Source organism: Bufo gargarizans, chromosome 2, assembly GCF_014858855.1.
Source record: "Bufo gargarizans isolate SCDJY-AF-19 chromosome 2, ASM1485885v1, whole genome shotgun sequence".
NCBI lineage: Eukaryota > Metazoa > Chordata > Amphibia > Anura > Bufonidae > Bufo > Bufo gargarizans.
This window is the reverse complement of record NC_058081.1, coordinates 256,341,275-256,347,626: the sequence shown is the minus strand read 5'-3', so window position 1 is coordinate 256,347,626 and position 6,352 is coordinate 256,341,275. Positions and strand designations below refer to the sequence as shown.

Genomic DNA, 6,352 nt, shown 5'->3' with positions numbered 1-6,352 from the left:
CCCGGCGAACATTGCTTGTTCGCGTTCGCCGCGCCGGGCGAACATATGCAATGTTCGGTCCGAACCCTATTCGTCATCATTGAGCAAACTTTGACCCTGTACCTCACAGTCAGCAGACACATTCCAGCCAATCAGCAGCAGACCCTCTATCCCAGACCCTCCCACCTCCTGGACAGCATCCATTTTAGATTCATTCGGAAGCTGCATTCTCAGTGAGAGGAGGGACAGTGTAGCTGCTGCTGATTCAATAGGGAAATCGATAGCTAGGCCAGTGTATTCAGTGTCCACTCCAGTCCTGAAAGACTCATCTGATCTCTGCTGTAAGGACAGCGTCCTGACAGCACCCCAAAAAGCCCTTTTTAGGGCTAGTACATCAGTCTGCTTAATTTTATTTTTTCCTTTGTAATCTAATTGCAGTTGCCTGCCAGCGTGTGTGTCGGGCTCACAGCATATACTGTGCCCACTTGCCCAGTGCCACCACTCATATCTGGTGTCACAGTAGCTTGCATTAAAAAAAAAACTATTTTGACTATAATATAATAGCAGTTAGTTTTCTGCAAGCTTGTGTTTTAGGCCTACAGCGTCTACTCTGCCAACTTCTGACAGTGCCACTCATATCTGGTGTCAAAGTAGCTTGCATTAAAAAATAAAAAAATTGACTGTAATATAATAGCAGTTAGTTTTCTGCAAGTGTGTGTGTTAGGCCTACAGCGTCTACTCTGCCAACTTCTGCCAGTGCCACTCATATCTGGTGTCACAGTAGCTTGCATTTAAAAAAAAAAAACTTTTTTGACTGTAATATAATAGCAGTTAGTTTTCTGCAAGCGTGTGTGTTAGGCCTACAGCGTCTACTCTGACAACTTCTGCCAGTGCCACTCATATCTGGTGTCACACACAGTAGCTTGCATTTAAAAAAATAAATAAAAAAATTTGACTGTAATATAATAGCAGTTAGTTTTCTGAAAGCGTGTGTTAGGCCTACAGCGTCTGCTCTGTGCCAACTTCTGCCAGTGCCACCAGTGCCACTCATATCTGGTGTCACAGTAGCTTGCATAAAAAAAAAAACTATTTTGACTATAATATAATAGCAGTTAGTTTTCTGCAAGCTTGTGTTTTAGGCCTACAGCGTCTACTCTGCCAACTTCTGACAGTGCCACTCATATCTGGTGTCAAAGTAGCTTGCATTAAAAAATAAAAAAATTGACTGTAATATAATAGCAGTTAGTTTTCTGCAAGTGTGTGTGTTAGGCCTACAGCGTCTACTCTGCCAACTTCTGCCAGTGCCACTCATATCTGGTGTCACAGTAGCTTGCATTTAAAAACAAAACAAAACTATTTTGACTGTAATATAATAGCAGTTAGTTTTCTGCAAGCGTGTGTGTTAGGCCTACAGCGTCTACTCTGCCAACTTCTGCCAGTGCCACCAGTGCCACTCATATCTGGTGTCACACACAGTAGCTTGCATTTAAAAGAACAACAACAATTTTAACTGTAATATAATAGCAGTCAGTTGTCTGCAAGCGTGTGTGTTAGGCCTACAGCGTCTACTCTGCCAACTACTGCCAGTTCACAGTGCCACTCATATCTGGTGTCACAGTAGCTTGCACGCATAGTACAACTAAACTAATCTAAAAAAAATGACAGGCAGAGGCAGGCCACCCCACAGGGGCCATCGTGGTCGTGGTGCTGTGATTCCCTTTGGCCCTAGAATAATGCCCAGGGTTCAGAGGCCACGTACCCTGAACTCAAAAAGTTCTGAGGACATAGTTGACTGGCTAACACAGGACACCCAATCTTCTACAGCTTCTGTTCGGAACCTTGACGCACCATGCTCATCCAGCTCAGCTTCGGGCACCTCTCAAGTTACCACTTGCCCGCCTACCGCCACCACCAACACTAGCACCACAGCTGCTTCACTTGATCTGTCAGAGGAGTTATTTACACATCAGTTGGAAGAAATGAGTGATGTGCAACCATTATTGCCAGAGGATGTAGATAACAGGGATATGTCTCAGTCAGGTAGCATTACACACATGGACGTACAGTGTGATGATGATGATGATGTTGTACCCGTTGCTGCTTCCTTTGCTGAGTTGTCAGATACAAGTGAAGCGGTTGATGATGACGATGTGTCCATGGATGTCACGTGGGTGCCCGCTCGAAGAGAAGAAGAACAGGGGGAAAGTTCAGATGGGGAGACAGAGAGGAGGAGGAGACGAGTTAGAAGCAGGGGGAGGTCGTTGCAAGGAGCTAGTGGCACAGTCAGACAGCATGTATCGGCACCCGGGGTCAGCCAGACAAAACGCCAATCAACACATGCTGTTGCCACCACCAGAATGACGTCATTGCAAAGCTCAGCAGTGTGGCATTTTTTTTTGTGTGTCTGCCTCTGACAACAGCGATGCCATTTGCAACTTATGCCAAAAGAAACTGAGTTGTGGGAAGTCCAACACCCCCCTAGGTACAACTGCTTTGCGAAAGCACATGATCTCACATCACAAACGCCTATGGGATCAACACATGAGTACAAGCAGCACACAAACTCAAAGCCACCATCCTCCTCCTGGTCCAGCATCTTCAGCCACGTCAACCACTGCTGTCCTCCTTGCCCCCTCTCAACCACCCGCCACTCCGCCTCTCGCCTTGAGCAGTTCCTGCTCATCTGCCCACAGTCAGGTGTCTGTCAAGGACATGTTTAAGCGTAAGAAGCCAATGTCACAGAGTCAACCCCTTGTTCCGACAGCTGGCTTGTCGGAACTCTTAGCCCGCCAGCTTTTACAATACAGGCTGGTGGAGTATGAGGCCTTAAAAAAAAATTGTAGCTATTGGGACACCGCAGTGGAAGGTACCCGGACAAATTTTTTTTTCACAAAAGGCAATCCCCAACCTGTACTCTATTGTGCAAAAGGAAGTAATAGCATGTCTGGCACACAGTGTTAGGGCAAGGGTCCATCTGATCACTGATACCTGGTCTGCAAAGCACGGTCAGGGCAGGTATATCACCTACACTGCGCATTGGGTAAACCTGCTGACGGCTGCCAAGCATGGAATGTGTGGCTCTGCAGAGGAGTTGGTGACACCGCCACGACTTGCAGGCAGGCCTGCTGCTACCTCCTCTACTCCTCCTACTCCATCCTCTTCGCTAACCTCCTCGGCTGAGTCCTCTTCTGCTGCTGCGTCTTGCTCCACATCAACTGCACACCCCCAGCTCCCCAGGGTCTATTCCACATCCCGGATACGACAGTGTCATGCCGTCTTGGGGTTGACTTGTCTGAAAGCAGAGAGTCACACCGGACCAGCACTCCTGTCCACCCTGAACGCACAGGTGGATCAGTGGCTGACTCCACACCAACTGGAGATCGGCAAAGTGGTGTGTGACAACGGAAGCAATTTGTTGGAGGCATTGTACATGTGTGTAATCTGATCGTACAACGCTTTGTGCATAAGTACCCAGGCTTACAGGACGTCCTCAAGAAGGCCAGGAAGGTGTGTGGCCATTTCAGGTGTTCCTACACGGCCATGGCGCACTTTTCAGATATTCACCAGTGAAACAACATGCCAGTGAAGCGCTTGATTTGCGACAGCCCGACACATTGGAATTCAACACTCCTAATGTTTGACCACCTGCTCCAACAAGAAAAAGCCGTCAATGAGTATTTGTATGACCGGGTGCTAGGACAGCCTCTGCGGAGCTGGGAATTTTTTTGCCACGTTACTGGACGCTCATGCGCAATGCCTGTAGGCTCATGCGTCCTTTTGAGGAGGTGACAAACCTAGTCAGTCGCACTGAAGGCACCATCAGTGACATCATCCCATTTGTTTTCTTCCTGGAGCTTGCCCTGCGAAGAGTGCTGGATCAGGCCGTAGATGAGCGTGAAGAGTTGTGGTCACCATCGCCACCAGAAACAGCTTATCAGCATTGATTGCTGGACCTGCGGTAACGCTTGAAGAGGAGTCTGAGGAAGAGGAGTCAGAGGAGGAATGTGGCTTTGAGGAGGAAGACCAACCACAGCAGGCATCCCAGGGTGCTCGTTGTCACCTATCTGGTACCCGTGGTGTTGTACGTGGCTGGGGGAAAGAATAGACCTTCAGTGAGATCAGTGAGGACGAGGAACGGGACATGAGTAGCTCTGCATCCAACCTTGTGCAAATGGGGTCTTTCATGCTGTCGTGCCTGTTGAGGGACCCTCGTATAAAAAGGATGAAGGAGAACAACCTGTACTGGGTGGCCACGCTACTAGACCCCCGGTATAAGCAGAAAGTGCCTGAAATGTTACCGAATTACCGGAAGTCGGAAAGGATGCAGCAATTCCAAAATAAATTAAAAAATATGCTTTACACAGCGTATAAGGGTGATGTCACAGCACAACGGGAATCTAACTGGGGAAGAGCACACAGGCAAGGGCAGGGCACTTTACAGACGTGTTGTTGATGGAGGACATGCAGAGCTTTTTAAGTCCTATGCATCGCCACAGCCCTTCGGGGTCCAACCTCAGAGAACGACTCGACCGACAGGTAGCAGACTACCTCGCCTTAACTGCAGATATCGACACTCTGAGGAGCGATGAACTCCTTGACTACTAGGTGTGCAGGCTTGACCTGTGGCCTGAGCTATCCCAATTTGCGATAGAACTTCTGGCCTGCCCCACTTCAAGTGTCCTGTCAGAAAGGACCTTCAGTGCAGCAGGAGGTATTGTCACTGAGAAGAGAAGTCGCCTAGGTCAAAAAAGTCTAGATTACCTCACCTTTATTAAAATGAATGAGGCATGGATCCCGAAGGGACTGACAGTGGGCGATACATTCGACTAAAAAAGGCATGATGAGATGAGCTGCCTTGGGCTAAAAATGGTCCAAACGCTGCTGTATTTTATCTCTGCCGGATGACTTGCATGACTTATCCGCCACTAACTAGGGTTCAAGCCGCAATGTTTTAGTACACTTTCTACCTGGAAACCATAAACTTTTCTGGCCGCTGCTACAGCAGCGGCTACAACAATACCTAATTTTTAAGGCATGTGTACGTGCCAAATTTTTCTGGCCTCTGGTGCTGCACTGTGGCTGCAAAAACAAAACAAAAGGCACATACATGTTGTGATCGTTACCTTGTTGTGGTGAAGGGGCTTGCGTATCACAATGAAGCGATCAACTCTATGAGTGTGTTGGCAATGGCAATGTTGGCACAGCCCAGATGATAAGGTCATTGCTTCATTGCGAACAGATTGGCTGGATAATTCTGCATAGAAAATACATTAATTTTCTTTGTGATCATCTAAGGTGATCATTAAAGCCTACTAAGCCAACAATGGGCCCACACTGCAGAATCATTGTTTTCTGGGTCACTTAACTGTCACTGAACTACATCAGCACGACCATAGGCTTTAAAAAAAAAAACATCGGCTGCAATCTCCCAAACGTGCCACGAGCACAGTCATCACTACACCAAGATTGACGCATAGACGAATACAATTTGTCATGAGTGTGTCAACTATTGACAACTTTTTGCGGTTGTCTAAAATCTATTCCATACAAGTCTCCTGATATGGGACGTAACAGGGATTAAACTGATAGGTATAGTACTACTTAACACACCACTCCTATCTGGTGGCACAGTACATTGCACAGCGCATGCGCAGTGCCCTAAATTGGAAGTAGGAGGACCAACCAAGCATCTTTTTCCATCTCCCGGTTACTAAAATCTATTCCATAGACCGGCCCCTGATAGGGGACGTAACAGTGATTAAACGGATAGGAATATTATTACTTAACATACCACTCATATTGGGATTGCATAGTACATTGCACGGCGCACGCGCAGTACCCCAAATTGGAAGTAAGAGGACTGACCAAGCATCTTTTTCCATCTCCCGGTTCCTAAAATCTATTCCAAACACGTCCCCTGATAGGGGACGTAACAGGGATTAAACTGATAGGAATAGCACTACTTAAGCACACCACTAATATCTGGTGGCACAGTACATTGCACGGCGCATGCACAGTGCCCCAAATTGGAAGTAGGAGGACCAACCAAGCATCTTTTTCCATCTCCCGGTTCCTAAAATCTATTCCATACACGTCCCCTGATAGGGGACATAACAGAAATTAAACTGTTAAGAACAGATTTTTTTTCAATAAAAAAAAAAAAGGACAGCCTTTGCGGAGCTGGGTATTTTTTGGCCGCGTTACTGAACGCTCATGCACAATGGCTGTAGGCTCATGCGTCCTTTTGCGGAGGTGACAAACCTGGTCAGTCAAACCCAAGGCAACATCATCGACCTTATCCCATATGTGTTTTTTCTGGAGCGTGCCCTGCGAAGAGTGCTGGATCAGGCCGTAGATGAGCATGAAGAGGAAG

At 47.3% G+C, this 6,352-nt stretch overlaps 1 pseudogene; it reads right to left on the bottom strand.

The window, feature by feature from the left end:
- Positions 1–5,967: 5,967 nt before the first annotated feature.
- LOC122929921 lies at positions 5,968–6,146 on the bottom strand (annotated as a pseudogene).
- Between the last annotated feature and the right edge of the window lie 206 nt (positions 6,147–6,352).